Genomic DNA, 19,751 nt, shown 5'->3' with positions numbered 1-19,751 from the left:
CACTATCGGATATGTAAGTGCTGCTTCAAGCCCCAGCACTATCGGATATGTATGTGCTGCTTCAAGCCCCAACACGATCGGATATGTAAGTGCTGCCTCAAGCCCCAGCACTATCGGATATGTAAGTGCTGCTTTGAGCACGAGCACGATCGGATATGTAAGTGCTGCTTCAAACCCCAACACTATCGGATATGTAAGTGCTGCTTCAAGCCGCAACACTATCGGATATGTAAGTGCTACTTCGTGTCCCAACACTATCGGATATGTAAGTGCTGCTTCGAGCCCCGACACTATCGGATATGTAAGTGCTGCTTCGAGCCCCAACACTATCGGATATGTCAGTGCTGCTTCAAGCCCCAACACTATCGGATATGTAAGTGCTGCTTCGAGCCGCAACACTATCGGATATGTAAGTGCTGCTTCAAGCCCCAGCACGATCGGATATGTAAGTGCTGCTTTGAGCCCCAACACTATCGGATATGTAAGTGCTGCTCAATCCCCAACACTATCGGATATGTAAGTGCTGCTTTGAGCCCCAGCGCGATCGGATATGTAAGTGCTGCTTCAAACACCAACACTATCGGATATGTAAGGGCTGCTTCAAGCCCCAACACTATCGGATATGTAAGTGCTGCTTCAAGCCCCAGCACTATTGGATATGTAAGTGCTGCTTCAAGCCCCAACACTATCGGATATGTAAGTGCTACTTCGTGTCCCACCACTATCGGATATGTAAGTGCTGCTTCGAGCCCCAACACTATCTGATATGTAAGTGCTGCTTCGAGTCCCACCACTATCGAATATGTAAGTGCTGCTTCGAGCCCCAGCACTATCGGATATTTAAGTGCTGCTTCGAGTCCCACCACTATCGGATATGTAAGTGCTGCTTCAAGCCCCAGCACTATCGGATATGTATGTGCTGCTTCAAGCCCCAACACGATCGGTTATGTAAGTGCTGCTTCAAGCCCCAACACTATCGGATATGTAAGTGCTGCTTTGAGCCCCAGCACGATCGGATATGTACGTGCTGCTTCAAACCCCAACACTATCGGATATGTAAGGGTTGCTTCAAGCCCCAACACTATCGGATATGTAAGTGCTGCTTCATGACACAACACTATCGGATATGAAAGTGCAGCTTCAAGCCCAGCACTATTGGATATGTAAGTGCTGCTTCAAGCCCCAACACTATGGGATATGTAAGTGCTGCTTCAAGCCCCAACACTATCGGATATGTAAGTGCATCTTCAAGTCCCACCAGTATCGGATATGGAAGTTCTGCTTTGAGCATCAGCACTATCGGATATGTAAGTGCAGCTTCGAGTCCCACCACTATCGGTAATGTAAGTGCTCCTTCAATCCCCAGCACTATCGGATATGTAAGTGCAGCTTCGAGTCCCACCACTATCGGTAATGTAAGTGCTCCTTCAATCCCCAGCACTATCGGATATGTAAGTGCTGCTTCAAGCCCCAACCATATCGGATATGTAAGTGCTGCTTTGAGACCCAGCACTATCGGATATGTAAGTGCTGCTTCGAGCCCCAACACTATCGGATATGTAAGTGCTGCTTCGAGCCCCAACACTATCGGATATGTAAGTGATGCTTCAAGCCCCAACACTATCGGATATGAAAGTGCTGCTTCAAGCCCCAACACTATCGGATATGTAAGTGCTGCTTCATGCCCCAACACTATCGGATATGAAAGTGCTACTTCAAGCCCCAACATTATCGGATATGTAAGTGCTGCTTCGAGCCCCAACACTATCGGATATGTAAGTGCTGTTTCGAGCCCCAAAACTATCGGATATGTAAGTGCTGCTTCCAGGCCCAACACGATCGGATATATAAGTGCTGCTTCAAGCCCCAGCACTATCGGATATGTAAGTGCTGCTTTGAGCCCCAGCAGTATCGGATATGTAAGTGCTGCTTCAAACCCCAACACTATCGGCTATGTAAGTGCTGCTTCAAGCCCCAACACTATCGGATATGTAAGTGCTGCTTCCAGCCCCAACACTATCGGATACGTAAGTGCTGCTTCATGCCCCAACACTATCGGATATGGAAGTGCTGCTTCAAGCCCCAACACGATCGGAGATGTAAGTGCTGCTTCGAGCCCCAACACTATCGGATATGTAAGTGCTGCTTCAAGCCCCAACACTATCGGATGTGTAAGTGCTGCTTCGAAACCCAACATTATCGGATATGTAACTGCTGCTTCAAGCCCCAACACTATCGGATAAGTAAGTGCTGCTTCGAGCCCCAGCACTATCGGATATGTAAGTGCTGTTTCGAGCCCCAGCACTATCGGATATGTAAGTGCTGCTTCAAGTCCCAGCACTATCAGATATGTAAGTGCTGCTTCGAACCCCAGCACTATCGGAAACGTAAGTGCTGCTTCAAGCACCAACACTATCGGATAGTTTAGTGCTGCCTCGAGCCCCAGCACTATCGGATATGTAAATGCTGCTTCAAGCCCAAGCAATATCGGATATGTAAGTGCTGCTTCGAGCCCCAACACTATCGGATATGTAAGTGATGCTTCAAGCCCCAACACTATCGGATATGAAAGTGCTGCTTCAAGCCCCAACACTATCGGATATGAAAGTGCTACTTCAAGCCCCAACATTATCGGATATGTAAGTGCTGCTTCGAGCCCCAACACTATCGGATATGTAAGTGCTGTTTCGAGCCCCAACACTCTCGGATATGTAAGTGCTGCTTCCAGGCCCAACACGATCGGATATATAAGTGCTGCTTCAAGCCCCAGCACGATCGGATATGTAAGTGCTGCTTTGAGCCCCAGCACGATCGGATATGTCAGTGCTGCTTCAAGCCCCAACACTATCGGATATGTAAGTGCTGCTTCAAGCCCCAACACTATCGGATATGTAAGTGCTGCTTCAAGCCCCAACACTATCGGATATGTAAGTGCTGCTTCATGCCCCAACACTATCGGATATGGAAGTGCTGCTTCAAGCCCCAACATTATCGGATATGTAAGTGCTGCTTCGAGCCCCAACACTATCGGATATGTAAGTGCTGCTTCAAGCCCCAACACTATCGGATGTGTAAGTGCTGCTTCGAAACCCAACATTATCGGATATGTAACTGCTGCTTCAAGCCCCAACACTATCGGATAAGTAAGTGCTGCTTCGAGCCCCAGCACTAACGGATATGTAAGTGCTGTTTCGAGCCCCAGCACTATCGGATATGTAAGTGCTGCTTCAAGTCCCAGCACTATCAGATATGTAAGTGCTGCTTCGAACCCCAGCACTATCGGAAACGTAAGTGCTGCTTCAAGCACCAACACTATCGGATAGTTTAGTGCTGCCTCGAGCCCCAGCACTATCGGATATGTAAATGCTGCTTCAAGCCCAAGCAATATCGGATATGTAAGTGCTGCTTCGAGCCCCAGCATTATTGGATATGTAAGTGCTACTTCAAGCCCCAACACTATCGGATATGTAAGTGCTGCTTCAAGCCCCAACACTATCGGATATGTAAGTGCTGCTTCGAGCCCCGACACTATCGGATATGTAAGTGCTGCTTCATGACCCAACACTATCGGATATGTAAGTGCTGCTTCAAGCCCCAGCACTATTGGATATGTAAGTGCTGCTTCAAGCCCCAACACTATCGGATATGTAAGTGCTGCTTCATGACCCAACACTATCGGATATGTAAGTACTGCTTCAAGCCCCAGCACTATTGGATATGTAAGTGCTGCTTCAAGCCCCAACACTATCGGATATGTAAGTGATACTTCGTGTCCCACCACTATCGGATATGTAAGTGCTGCTTCGAGCCCCAACACTATCTGATATGTAAGTGCTGCTTCAAGCCCCAGCACTATCGGATATGTAAGTGCTGCTTCGAGCCCCAGCACTATCGGATATGTAAGTGCTGCTTCGAGTCCCACCACTATCGGATATGTAAGTGCTGCTTCAAGCCCCAGCACTATAGGATATGTAAGTGCTGCTTCAAGCCCCAGCACTATCGGATATGTATGTGCTGCTTCAAGCCCCAACACGATCGGATATGTAAGTGCTGCTTCAAGCCCCAGCACTATCGGATATGTAAGTGCTGCTTTGAGCCCCAGCACGATCGGATATGTACGTGCAGCTTCTAACCCCAACACTATCGTATATGTAAGGGCTGCTTCAAGCCCCAACACGATCGGATATGTAAGTGCTGCTTCCAGCCCCAACACTATCGGATATGAAAGTGCTGCTTCAAGCCCCAGCACTATTGGATATGTAATTGCTGCTTCAAGCCCCAACACTATGGGATATGTAAGTGCTACTTCGTGTCCCACCACTAACGGATATGTAAGTGCTGCTTCGAGCCCCAACACTATCGGATAGTTTAGTGCTGCTTCAAGCCCCAGCACTATCGGATATGTAAGTGCTGCTTCGAGCCCCAGCACTATCGGATATGTAAGTGCTGCTTCGAACCCCAGAACTATCGGATATGTAAGTACTGCTTCGAGCCCCAACACTATCGGATATGTAAGTGCTGCTTCAAGCCCCAACACTATCGGATATGTAAGTGCTGCTTCAAGCCCCAACACTATCGGATATGTAAGTGCTGCTTCGAGTCCCACCACTATCGGATATGTAAGTGCTGCTTCAAGCCCCAGCACTATCGGATATGTATGTGCTGCTTCAAGCCCCAACACGATCGGATATGTAAGTGCTGCTTCCAGCCCCAACACTATCGGATATGTAAGTGCTGCTTCAAGCCCCAACACGATCGGATATGTATGTGCTGCTTTGAGCCCCAGCCCGATCGGATATGTAGGTGCTGCTTCAAACCCCAACACTATCGGATATGTAAGGGCTGCTTCAAGCCCCAACACTATCGGATATGTAATTGCTGCTTCATGACACAACACTATCGGATATGAAAGTGCTGCTTCAAGCCCCAGCACTATTGGATATGTAAGTGCTGCTTCAAGCCCCAACACTATGGGATATGTAAGTGCTGCTTCAAGCCCCAACATTATCGGATATGTAAGTGCATCTTCAAGTCCCACCAGTATCGGATATGGAAGTTCTGCTTTGAGCATCAGCACTATCGGATATGTAAGTGCAGCTTCGAGTCCCACCACTATCGGATATGTAAGTGCTCCTTCAATCCCCAGCACTATCGGATATGTAAGTGCTGCTTCAAGCCCCAACACTATCAGATATGTAAGTGCTGCTTTGAGACCCAGCACTATCGGATATGTAAGTGCTGCTTCGAGCCCCAACAATATCGGATATGTAAGTGCTGCTTCGAGCCCCAACACTATCGGATATGTAAGTGATGCTTCAAGCCCCAACACTATCGGATATGAAAGTGCTGCTTTAAGCCCCAACACTATCGGATATGTAAGTGCTGCTTCATGCCCCAACCCGATCGGATATGTAAGTGCTGCTTCGAGCCCCAACACTATCGGATATGTAAGTGCTGCTTTGAGCCCCAACACTATCGGATATGTAAGTGCTGCTTCAAGCCCCAACTCTATCGGATATGTAATTGCTGCTTCAAGCCCCAGTACGATCGGATATGTAAGTGCTGCTTTGAACCCCAGCACTATCGGATATGTAAGTGCTGCTCAATCCCCAACACTATCGGATATGTAAGTGCTGCTTTGAGCCCCAGCACGATCGGATATGTAAGTGCTGCTTCAAACCCCAACAATATCGGATATGTAAGTGCTGCTTCATGACCCAACACTATCGGATATGTAAGTGCTGCTTCAAGCCCCAGCACTATTGGATATGTAAGTGCTGCTTCAAGCCCCAACACTATCGGATATGTAAGTGCTGCTTCAAGCCCCAGCACTATTGGATATGTAAGTGCTGCTTCAAGCCCCAACACTATCGGATATGTAAGTGCTACTTCGTGTCCCACCACTATCGGATATGTAAGTGCTGCTTCGAGCCCCAGCACTATCGGATATGTAAGTGCTGCTTCGAGTCCCACCACTATCGGATATGTAAGTGCTGCTTCAAGCCCCAGCACTATCGGATATGTAAGTGCTGCTTCAAGCCCCAGCACTATCGGATATGTATGTGCTGCTTCAAGCCCCAACACGATCGGATATGTAAGTGCTGCTTTGAGCCCCAGCACGATCGGATATGTAAGTGCTGCTTCAAACCCCAGCACTATCGGATATGTAAGTGCTGCTTCGAGTCCCACCACTATCGGATATGTAAGTGCTGCTTCAAGCCCCAGCACTATCGGATATGTAAGTGCTGCTTTGAGCCCCAGCACGATCGGATATGTACGTGCTGCTTCTAACCCCAACACTATCGTATATGTAAGGGCTGCTTCAAGCCCCAACACGATCGGATATGTAAGTGCTGCTTCCAGCCCCAACACTATCGGATATGAAAGTGCTGCTTCAAGCCCCAGCACTATTGGATATGTAATTGCTGCTTCAAGCCCCAACACTATGGGATATGTAAGTGCTACTTCGTGTCCCACCACTAACGGATATGTAAGTGCTGCTTCGAGCCCCAACACTATCGGATAGTTTAGTGCTGCTTCAAGCCCCAGCACTATCGGATATGTAAGTGCTGCTTCGAGCCCCAGCACTATCGGATATGGAAGTGCTGCTTCGAACCCCAGAACTATCGGATATGTAAGTACTGCTTCGAGCCCCAACACTATCGGATATGTAAGTGCTGCTTCAAGCCCCAACACTATCGGATATGTAAGTGCTGCTTCAAGCCCCAACACTATCGGATATGTAAGTGCTGCTTCGAGTCCCACCACTATCGGATATGTAAGTGCTGCTTCAAGCCCCAGCACTATCGGATATGTATGTGCTGCTTCAAGCCCCAACACGATCGGATATGTAAGTGCTGCTTCCAGCCCCAACACTATCGGATATGTAAGTGCTGCTTCAAGCCCCAACACGATCGGATATGTAAGTGCTGCTTGAGCCCCAGCCCGATCGGATATGTAGGTGCTGCTTCAAACCCCAACACTATCGGATATGTAAGGGCTGCTTCAAGCCCCAACACTATCGGATATGTAATTGCTGCTTCATGACACAACACTATCGGATATGAAAGTGCTGCTTCAAGCCCCAGCACTATTGGATATGTAAGTGCTGCTTCAAGCCCCAACACTATGGGATATGTAAGTGCTGCTTCAAGCCCCAACACTATCGGATATGTAAGTGCATCTTCAAGTCCCACCAGTATCGGATATGGAAGTTCTGCTTTGAGCATCAGCACTATCGGATATGTAAGTGCAGCTTCGAGTCCCACCACTATCGGATATGTAAGTGCTCCTTCAATCTCCAGCACTATCGGATATGTAAGTGCTGCTTCAAGCCCCAACACTATCAGATATGTAAGTGCTGCTTTGAGACCCAGCACTATCGGATATGTAAGTGCTGCTTCCAGCCCCAACACTATCGGATATGAAAGTGCTGCTTCAAGCCCCAGCACTATTGGATATGTAATTGCTGCTTCAAGCCCCAACACTATGGGATATGTAAGTGCTACTTCGTGTCCCACCACTAACGGATATGTAAGTGCTGCTTCGAGCCCCAACACTATCGGATAGTTTAGTGCTGCTTCAAGCCCCAGCACTATCGGATATGTAAGTGCTGCTTCGAGCCCCAGCACTATCGGATATGTAAGTGCTGCTTCGAACCCCAGAACTATCGGATATGTAAGTACTGCTTCGAGCCCCAACACTATCGGATATGTAAGTGCTGCTTCAAGCCCCAACACTATCGGATATGTAAGTGCTGCTTCAAGCCCCAACACTATCGGATATGTAAGTGCTGCGTCGAGTCCCACCACTATCGGATATGTAAGTGCTGCTTCAAGCCCCAGCACTATCGGATATGTATGTGCTGCTTCAAGCCCCAACACGATCGGATATGTAAGTGCTGCTTCCAGCCCCAACACGATCGGATATGTAAGTGCTGCTTCAAGCCCCAACACTATCGGATATGTAAGTGCTGCTTTGAGCCCCAGCCCGATCGGATATGTAGGTGCTGCTTCAAACCCCAACACTATCGGATATGTAAGGGCTGCTTCAAGCCCCAACACTATCGGATATGTAATTGCTGCTTCATGACACAACACTATCGGATATGAATGTGCTGCTTCAAGCCCCAACACGATCGGTTATGTAAGTGCTGCTTCAAGCCCCAACACTATCGGATATGTAAGTGCTGCTTTGAGCCCCAGCACGATCGGATATGTAAGTGCATCTTCAAGTCCCACCAGTATCGGATATGGAAGTTCTGCTTTGAGCATCAGCACTATCGGATATATAAGTGCAGCTTCGAGTCCCACCACTATCGGATATGTAAGTGCTCCTTCAATCCCCAGCACTATCGGATATGTAAGTGCTGCTTCAAGCCCCAACACTATCAGATATGTAAGTGCTGCTTTGAGACCCAGCACTATCGGATATGTAAGTGCTGCTTCGAGCCCCAACACTATCGGATATGTAAGTGCTGCTTCGAGCCCCAACACTATCGGATATGTAAGTGATGCTTCAAGCCCCAACACTATCGGATATGAAAGTGCTGCTTTAAGCCCCAACACTATCGGATATGTAAGTGCTGCTTCATGCCCCAACCCTATCGGATATGTAAGTGCTGCTTCGAGCCCCAACACTATCGGATATGTAAGTGCTGCTTTGAGCCCCAACACTATCGGATATGTAAGTGCTGCTTCAAGCCCCATCACTCTCGGATATGTAATTGCTGCTTCAAGCCCCAGTACGATCGGATATGTAAGTGCTGCTTTGAACCCCAGCACTATCGGATATGTAAGTGCTGCTCAATCCCCAACACTATCGGATATGTAAGTGCTGCTTTGAGCCCCAGCACGATCGGATATGTAAGTGCTGCTTCAAACCCCAACAATATCGGATATGTAAGGGCTGCTTCAAGCCCCAACACTATCGGATATGTAAGTGCTGCTTCATGACCCAACACTATCGGATATGTAAGTGCTGCTTCAAGCCCCAGCACTATTGGTTATGTAAGTGCTGCTTCAAGCCCCAACACTATCGGATATGTAAGTGCTCCTTCCAGTCCCACCACTATCGGATATGGAAGTGCTGCTTCGAGCCCCAACACTATCTGATATGTAAGTGCTGCTTCGAGTCCCACCACTATCGAATATGTAAGTGCTGCTTCGAGCCCCAGCACTATCGGATATTTAAGTGCTGCTTCGAGTCCCACCACTATCGGATATGTAAGTGCTGCTTCAAGCCCCAGCACTATCGGATATGTATGTGCTGCTTCAAGCCCCAACACGATCGGTTATGTAAGTGCTGCTTCAAGCCCCAACACTATCGGATATGTAAGTGCTGCTTTGAGCCCCAGCACGATCGGATATGTACGTGCTGCTTCAAACCCCAACACTATCGGATATGTAAGGGCTGCTTCAAGCCCCAACACTATCGGATATGTAAGTGCTGCTTCATGACCCAACACTATCGGATATGTCAGTGCTGCTTCAAGCCCCAGCACTATTGGTTATGTAAGTGCTGCTTCAAGCCCCAACACTATCGGATATGTAAGTGCTACTTCGTGTCCCACCACTATCGGATATGTAAGTGCTGCTTCGAGCCCCAACACTATCTGATATGTAAGTGCTGCTTCGAGTCCCACCACTATCGAATATGTAAGTGCTGCTTCGAGCCCCAGCACTATCGGATATTTAAGTGCTGCTTCGAGTCCCACCACTATCGGATATGTAAGTGCTGCTTCAAGCCCCAGCACTATCGGATATGTATGTGCTGCTTCAAGCCCCAACACGATCGGTTATGTAAGTGCTGCTTCAAGCCCCAACAGCATCGGATATGTAAGTGCTGCTTTGAGCCCCAGCACGATCGGATATGTACGTGCTGCTTCAAACCCCAACACTATCGGATATGTAAGGGCTGCTTCAAGCCCCAACACTATCGGATATGTAAGTGCTGCTTCATGACACAACACTATCGGATATGAAAGTGCAGCTTCAAGCCCAGCACTATTGGATATGTAAGTGCTGCTTCAAGCCCCAACACTATGGGATATGTAAGTGCTGCTTCAAGCCCCAACACTATCGGATATGTAAGTGCATCTTCAAGTCCCACCAGTATCGGATATGGAAGTTCTGCTTTGAGCATCAGCACTATCGGATATGTAAGTGCAGCTTCGAGTCCCACCACTATCGGTAATGTAAGTGCTCCTTCAATCCCCAGCACTATCGGATATGTAAGTGCTGCTTCAAGCCCCAACCATATCGGATATGTAAGTGCTGCTTTGAGACCCAGCACTATCGGATAGTTTAGTGCTGCTTCGAGCCCCAACACTATCGGATATGTAAGTGCTGCTTCGAGTCCCAACACTATCGGATATGTAAGTGATGCTTCAAGCCCCAACACTATCGTATATGAAAGTGCTGCTTCAAGCCCCAACACTATCGGATATGTAAGTGCTGCTTCATGCCCCAACACTATCGGATATGAAAGTGCTACTTCAAGCCCCAACATTATCGGATATGTAAGTGCTGCTTCGAGCCCCAACACTATCGGATATGTAAGTGCTGTTTCGAGCCCCAACACTATCGGATATGTAAGTGCTGCTTCCAGGCCCAACACGATCGGATATACAAGTGCTGCTTCAAGCCCCAGCACTATCGGATATGTAAGTGCTGCTTTGAGCCCCAGCAGTATCGGATATGTAAGTGCTGCTTCAAACCCCAACACTATCGGATATGTAAGTGCTGCTTCAAGCCCCAACACTATCGGATATGTAAGTGCTGCTTCCAGCCCCAACACTATCGGATATGTAAGTGCTGCTTCATGCCCCAACACTATCGGATATGGAAGTGCTGCTTCAAGCCCCAACACTATCGGATATGTAAGTGCTGCTTCGAGCCCCAACACTATCGGATATGTAAGTGCTGCTTCAAGCCCCAACACTATCGGATGTGTAAGTGCTGCTTCGAAACCCAACATTATCGGATATGTAACTGCTGCTTCAAGCCCCAACACTATCGGATAACTAAGTGCTGCTTCGAGCCCCAGCACTATCGGATATGTAAGTGCTGTTTCGAGCCCCAGCACTATCGGATATGTAAGTGCTGCTTCAAGTCCCAGCACTATCAGATATGTAAGTGCTGCTTCGAACCCCAGCACTATCGGAAACGTTAGTGCTGCTTCAAGCACCAACACTATCGGATAGTTTAGTGCTGCCTCGAGCCCCAGCACTATCGGATATGTAAATGCTGCTTCAAGCCCAAGCAATATCGGATATGTAAGTGCTGCTTCGAGCCCCAACACTATCGGATATGTAAGTGATGCTTCAAGCCCCAACACTATCGGATATGTAAGTGCTGCTTCAAGCCCCAACACTATCGGATATGTAAGTGCTGCTTCATGCCCCAACACTATCGGATATGAAAGTGCTACTTCAAGCCCCAACATTATCGGATATGTAAGTGCTGCTTCGAGCCCCAACACTATCGGATATGTAAGTGCTGTTTCGAGCCCCAACACTCTCGGATATGTAAGTGCTGCTTCCAGGCCCAACATGATCGGATATATAAGTGCTGCTTCAAGCCCCAGCACTATCGGATATGTAAGTGCTGCTTTGAGCCCCAGCACGATCGGATATGTCAGTGCTGCTTCAAAACCCCACACTATCGGATATGTAAGTGCTGCTTCAAGCCCCAACACTATCGGATATGTAAGTGCTGCTTCAAGCCCCAACACTATCGGATATGTAAGTGCTGCTTCATGCCCCAACACTATCGGATATGGAAGTGCTGCTTCAAGCCCCAACATTATCGGATATGTAAGTGCTGCTTCGAGCCCCAACACTATCGGATATGTAAGTGCTGCTTCAAGCCCCAACACTATCGGATGTGTAAGTGCTGCTTCGAAACCCAACATTATCGGATATGTAACTGCTGCTTCAAGCCCCAACACTATCGGATAAGTAAGTGCTGCTTCGAGCCCCAGCACTATCGGATATGTAAGTGCTGTTTCGAGCCCCAGCACTATCTGATATGTAAGTGCTGCTTCAAGTCCCAGCACTATCAGATATGTAAGTGCTGCTTCGAACCCCAGCACTATCGGAAACGTAAGTGCTGCTTCAAGCACCAACACTATCGGATAGTTTAGTGCTGCCTCGAGCCCCAGCACTATCGGATATGTAAATGCTGCTTCAAGCCCAAGCAATATCGGATATGTAAGTGCTGCTTCGAGCCCCAGCATTATTGGATATGTAAGTGCTGCTTCAAGCCCCAACACTATCGGATATGTAAGTGCTGCTTTGAGCCCCAACACTATCGGATATGTAAGTGCTGCTTCAAGCCCCAACACTATCGGATGTGTAAGTGCTGCTTCGAGCCCCAACACTATCGGATATGTAAGTGCTGCTTCAAGCCCCAGCACGATCGGATATGTAAGTGCTGCTTTGAGCCCCAGCACTATCGGATATGTAAGTGCTGCTTTGAGCCCCAGCACGATCGGATATGTAAGTGCTGCTTCAAACCCCAACACTATCGGATATGTAAGGGCTGCTTCAAGCCCCAACACTATCGGATATGTAAGTGCTGCTTCATGACCCAACACTATCGGATATGTAAGTGCTGCTTCAAGCCCCAGCACTATTGGATATGTAAGTGCTGCTTCAAGCCCCAACACTATCGGATATGTAAGTGCTACTTCGTGTCCCAAAACTATCGGATATGTAAGTGCTGCTTCGAGCCCCAACACTATCTGATATGTAAGTGCTGCTTCAAGCCCCAGCACTATCGGATATGTAAGTGCTGCTTCGAGCCCCAGCACTTTCGGATATGTAAGTGCTGCTTCGAGTCCCACCACTATCGGATATGTAAGTGCTGCTTCAAGCCCCACCACTATCGGATATGTAAGTGCTGCTTCAAGCCCCAGCACTATCGGATATGAATGTGCTGCATCAAGCCCCAACACGATCGGATATGTAAGTGCTGCTTCAAGCCCCAACACTATCGGATATGTAAGTGCTGCTTTGAGCCCCAGCACGATCGGATATGTACGTGCTGCTTCTAACCCCAACACTATCGTATATGTAAGGGCTGCTTCAAGCCCCAACACGATCGGATATGTAAGTGCTGCTTCCAGCCCCAACACTATCGGATATGAAAGTGCTGCTTCAAGCCCCAGCACTATTGGATATGTAATTGCTGCTTCAAGCCCCAACACTATGGGATATGTAAGTGCTACTTCGTGTCCCACCACTAACGGATATGTAAGTGCTGCTTCGAGCCCCAACACTATCTGATATGTAAGTGCTGCTTCAAGCCCCAGCACTATCGGATATGTAAGTGCTGCTTCGAGCCCCAGCACTATCGGATATGTAAGTGCTGCTTCGAACCCCAGAACTATCGGATATGTAAGTACTGCTTCGAGCCCCAACACTATCGGATATGTAAGTGCTGCTTCAAGCCCCAACACTATCGGATATGTAAGTGCTGCTTCAAGCCCCAACACTATCGGATATGTAAGTGCTGCTTCGAGTCCCACCACTATCGGATATGTAAGTGCTGCTTCAAGCCCCAGCACTATCGGATATGTATGTGCTGCTTCAAGCCCCAACACTATCGGATATGTAAGGGCTGCTTCAAGCCCCAACACTATCGGATATGTAATTGCTGCTTCATGACACAACACTATCGGATATGAAAGTGCTGCTTCAAGCCCCAGCACTATTGGATATGTAAGTGCTGCTTCAAGCCCCAACACTATGGGATATGTAAGTGCTGCTTCAAGCCCCAACACTATCGGATATGTAAGTGCATCTTCAAGTCCCACCAGTATCGGATATGGAAGTTCTGCTTTGAGCATCAGCACTATCGGATATGTAAGTGCAGCTTCGAGTCACACCACTATCGGATATGTAAGTGCTCCTTCAATCCCCAGCACTATCGGATATGTAAGTGCTGCTTCAAGCCCCAACACTATCGGATATGTAAGTGCTGCTTTGAGACCCAGCACTATCGGATATGTAAGTGCTGCTTCGAGCCCCAACACTATCGGATATGTAAGTGCTGCTTCGAGCCCCAACACTATCGGATATGTAAGTGATGCTTCAAGCCCCAACACTATCGGATATGAAAGTGCTGCTTCAAGCCCCAACACTATCGGATATGTAAGTGCTGCTTCATGCCCCAACCCTATCGGATATGTAAGTGCTGCTTCGAGCCCCAACACTATCGGATATGTAAGTGCTGCTTTGAGCCCCAACACTATCGGATATGTAAGTGCTGCTTCAAGCCCCAACACTATCGGATATGTAATTGCTGCTTCAAGCCCCAGTACGATCGGATATGTAAGTGCTGCTTTGAACCCCAGCACTATCGGATATGTAAGTGCTGCTCAATCCCCAACACTATCGGATATGTAAGTGCTGCTTTGAGCCCCAGCACGATCGGATATGTATGTGCTGCTTCAAACCCCAGCACTATCGGATATGTAAGTGCTGCTTCAAGCCCCAACACGATCGGATATGTAAGTGCTGCTTCGAGCCCCGACACTATCGGATATGTAAGTGCTGTTTCAAGCCCCAACGCTATCGGATATGTAAGTGCTGCTTCAAGCGCCAACACTATCGGATATCTAAGTGCTGCTTTGAGCCCCAGCACTATCGGATATGTAAGTGCTGCTCAAGCCCCAACACTATCGGATATGTAAGTGCTGCTTTGAGCCCCAGCACGATCGGATATGTATGTGCTGCTCCACACCCCAACACTATCAGATATGTAGGTCCGATCAAGGACAGTGGTGGGAGAACGTGTATTGAGTCGGAAGAGATAGGAGAGGTCTTGAACAAGTACTTCTCTTCAGTATTTACGAACGAGAGGGACTGTATTGTTGAAGAGGAGAGTGTGAAACGGACTGATAAGCTAGAAGAGATATCTGTTCGGAAGGAAGATGTGTTGGACATTTTGAACAACTTGAGGATATACAAGTCCCCCGGGCCTGACGGGATATATCTCTAGGATTATGTGGGAAGCAAGAGAGGAAATTGCAGTACCGTTGGCAATGATCTTCTCGTCTTCACTGGCAATGGGGGTGGTACCAGGGGACTGGAGAGTAGCGAATGTTGTGCCCCTGTTCAAAAAAGGGAATAGGGATAACCCCGGGAATTACAGGCCAGTTAGTCTTACTTCTGTGGTAGGCAAAGTAATGGAAAGGGTACTGAGGGATAGGATTTACGAGTATCTGGAACGGCACTGCTTGATTAGGGACAGCCAGCACGGATTTGTGAAGGGTAGGTCTTGCCTTACAAGTCTTATTGAATTCTTCGAGGAGGTGAGCAAGCATGTGGATGAGGGTAGAGCAGTGGATGTAGTGTACATGGATTTTAGTAAGGCATTTGATAAGGTTCCCCATGGTAGGCTTATGCGGAAAGTCAGGAGGCATGGGATACAGGGAAATTTGGCCAATTAGATAGAAAACTGGCTAACCGGTCGAAGTCCGAGAGTGGTAGTAGATGGTAAATATTCAGCATGGAGTCCAGTTACAAGTGGAGTTCCGCAGGGATCAGTTCTGCGTCCTCTGCTGTTTGTAATTTTTATTAATGACTTAGATGAGGGAGTCGAAGGGTGGGTCAGTAAATTTGCAGATGATACAAAGATAGGTGGAGTTGTGGACAGTGAGGAGGGCTGTTGTCGGCTGCAGAGGGACTTAGATAGGATGTAGAGCTGGGCTGAGGAGTGGCAGATGGAGTTCAACCCTGCCAAGTGTGAAGTTGTCCATTTTGGAAGAACAAATAAGAATGCGGAATACAGGGTTAATGGTAGGGTTCTTGGTCAGGTGGAGGAACAGAGGGATCTTGGGGTCTATGTACATAGATCTTTGAAGGTTGCCACTCAGGTGGATAGAGTTTGTAAGAAGGCCTATGGAGTATTATCGTTCATTAGCAGAGGGATTGAATTCAAGAGTCGTGAGGTGATGTTGCAGCTGTACAGGACTTTGGTTAGGCCACATTTGGAGTACTGTGTGCAGTTCTGCTCGCCTCACTTTAGGAAAGATGTGGAAGCTTTGGAGAGGGTGCAGAGAAGATTTACCAGGATGTTGCCTGGAATGGAGAGTAGGTCGTACGAGGATAGGTTGAGAGTTCTCGGCCTTTTCTCGTTGGAACGGCGAAGGATGAGGGGTGACTTGATAGAGGTTTATAAGATGATCAGAGGAATAGATAGAGTAGACAGTCAGAAAATTTTTCGCCGGGTACAACAGAGTGTTACAAGGGGACATAAATTTGAGGTGAAGGGTGGAAGGTATAGGGGAGATGTCAGGGGTGGGTTCTTCACCCAGAGAGTGGTGGGGGCATGGAATGCGCTGCCCGTGGGAGTGGTAGAGTCAGATTCATTGGCGACCTTTAAGCGGCATTTGGATAGGTACATGGATGGGTGCTTAATCTAGGATAGAAGTTCGGCACAACATCGTGGGCCGAAGGGCCTGTTCTGTGCTGTATTGTTCTATGTTCTATGTTCTATGTTCTATGTAAGGGCTGCTTCAAGCCCCAACACTATCGGATATGTAAGTGCTGCTTCATGACCCAACACTATCGGATATGAAAGAGCTGCTTCAAGCCCCAGCACTATTGGATATGTAACTGCTGCTTCAAGCCCTAACCCTATCGGGTATGTAAGTGCTACTTCGTGTCCCACCACTATCGGATATGTAAGTGCTGCTTCGAGCCCCAACACTATCTGATATGTAAGTGCTGCTTCAAGCCCCAGCACTATCGGATATGTAAGTGCTGCTTCGAGCCCCAGCACTATCGGATATGTAAGTGCTGCTTCGAGTCCCACCACTATCGGATATGTAAGTGCTGCTTCAAACCCCAACACTATCGGATATGTAACTGCTGCTTCGAGCCCCAACATTATCGGATATGTAAGTGCTGCTTCGAGCCCCAACACTATCGGATATGTAAGTGCTGTTTCGAGCCCCAACACTATCGGATATGTAAGTGCTGCTTCGAGCCCCAACACTATCGGATATGTAAGTGCTGCTTCCAGGCCCAACACGATCGGATATATAAGTGCTGCTTCAAGCCCCAGCACTATCGGATATGTAAGTGCTGCTTTGAGCGACAGCAGTATCGGATATGTAAGTGCTGCTTCAAACCCCAACACTATCGGATATGTAAGTGCTGCTTCAAGCCCCAACACTATCGGATATGTAAGTGCTGCTTCATGCCCCAACACTATCGGATATGGAAGTGCTGCTTCAAGCCCCAACACTATCGGATATGTAAGTGCTGCTTCGAGCCCCAACACTATCGGATATGTAAGTGCTGCTTCAAGCCCCAACACTATCGGATGTGTAAGTGCTGCTTCGAAACCCAACATTATCGGATATGTAACTGCTGCTTCAAGCCCCAACACTATCGGATATGTAAGTGCTGTTTCGAGCCCCAGCACTATCGGATATGTAAGTGCTGCTTCAAGTCCCAGCACTATCAGATATGTAAGTGCTGCTTCGAACCCCAGCACTATCGGAAACGTAAGTGCTGCTTCAAGCACCAACACTATCGGATAGTTTAGTGCTGCCTCGAGCCCCAGCACTATCGGATATGTAAGTGCTGCTTCAAACCCCAACACTATCGGATATGTAAGTGCTGCTTCAAGCCCCAACACTATCGGATATGTAAGTGCTGCTTCGGTCCCCAACACTATCGGATATGTAAGTGCTGCTTCGAGCCCCGACACTATCGGATATGTAAGTGCTGCTTTGAGCCCCAACACTATCGGATATGTAAGTGCTGCTTCGGTCCCCAACACTATCGGATATGTAAGTGCTGCTTCGAGCCCCGACACTATCGGATATGTAAGTGCTGCTTTGAGCCCCAACACTATCGGATATGTAAGTGCTGCTTCAAGCCCCAACACTAGTGGATATGTCAGTGCTGCTTCGAGCCCCAACAGTATCGGATATGTAAGTGCTGCTTCAAGCCCCAGCACGATCGGATATGTAAGTGCTGCTTTGAGCCCCAGCACTATCGGATATGTAAGTGCTGCTCAATCCTCAACACTATCGGATATGTAAGTGCTGCTTTGAGCCCCAGGACGATCGGATATGTAAGTGCTGCTTCAAACCCCAGCACTATCGGATATGTAAGGGCTGCTTCAAGCACCAACACTATCGGATATGTAAGTGCTGCTTCATGACCTAACACTATCGGATATGTAAGTGCTGCTTCAAGCCCCAGCACTATTGGATATGTAAGTGCTGCTTCAAACCCCAACACTATCGGATATGTAAGTGCTACTTCTTATCCCACCACTATCGGATATGTAAGTGCTGCTTCGAGCCCCAACACTATCGGATATGTAAGTGCTGCTTCAAGCCCCAACACGATCGGATATTTAAGTGCTGCTTCAAGCCCCAGCACTATCGGATATGTAAGTGCTGCTTCGAGCCCCAGCACTATCGGATATGTAAGTGCTGCTTCGTGTCCCACCACTATCGGATATTTAAGTGCTGCTTCAAGCCCCAGCACTATCGGATATGTAAGTGCTGCTTCAAGCCCCAGCACTATCGGATATGTATGTACTGCTTCAAGCCCCAACACGATCGGATATGTAAGTGCTGCTACAAGCCCCAACACTATCGGATACGTAAGTGCTGCTTTGAGCCCCAGCACGATCGGATATGTAAGTGCTGCTTCAAGCCCCAACACTATCGGATATGTAAGTGCTGCTTTGAGACCCAGCACTATCGGATATCTAAGTGCTGCTTCGAGCCCCAACATTATCGGATACGTAAGTCTTGCTTTGAGCCCCAACACTATCGGATATGTAAGTGATGCTTCAAGCCCCAACACTATCGAATATGAAAGTGCTGCTTCAAGCCCCAACACTATCGGATATGTAAGTGCTGCTTCATGCCCCAACCCTATCGGATATGAAAGTGCTGCTTCAAGCCCCAACACTATCGGATATGTAAGTGCTGCTTCGAGCCCCAACACTATCGGATATGTAAGTGCTGCTTCAAGCCGCAACACTATCGGATATGTAAGTGCTGCTTCAAGCCCCAACATTATCGGATATGTAAGTGCTGCTTCGAGCCCCGACACTATCGGATATGTAAGTGCTGCTTTGAGCCCCAACACTATCGGATATGTAAGTGCTGCTTCGAGCCCCGACACTATCGGATATGTAAGTGCTGCTTTGAGCCCCAACTCTATCGGATATGTAAGTGCTGCTTCAAGCCCCAACACTATCGGATATGTAAGTGCTGCTTCAAGCCCCAGCACGATCGGATATGTAAGTGCTGCTTCGAGCCCCAGCACTATCGGATATGTAAGTGCTGTTTCGAGCCCCAGCACTATCGGATATGTAAGTGCTGCTTCAAGTCCCAGCACTATCAGATATGTAAGTGCTGCTTCGAACCCCAGCACTATCGGATACGTAAGTGCTGCTTCAAGCACCAACACTATCGGATACGTAAGTGCTGCTTCAAGCACCAACACTATCGGATAGTTTAGTGCTGCCTCGAGCCCCAGCACTATTGGAATGTAAATCCTGCTTCAAGCCCAAGCAATATCGGATATGTAAGTGCTGCTTCGAGCCCCAGCATTATTGGATATGAAAGTGCTGCTTCAAGCCCCAACACTATCGGATATGTAAGTGCTGCTTCGATCCCCAAGACTATCGGATATGTAAGTGCTGCTTCAAGTCCCACCACTATCGGATATGGAAGTTCTGCTTCGAGTACCAGCACTATCGGATATG

Source organism: Chiloscyllium punctatum, chromosome 29 (assembly GCF_047496795.1).
Source record: "Chiloscyllium punctatum isolate Juve2018m chromosome 29, sChiPun1.3, whole genome shotgun sequence".
Lineage (NCBI taxonomy): Eukaryota > Metazoa > Chordata > Chondrichthyes > Orectolobiformes > Hemiscylliidae > Chiloscyllium > Chiloscyllium punctatum.
This window is presented reverse-complemented; position numbering follows the sequence as displayed.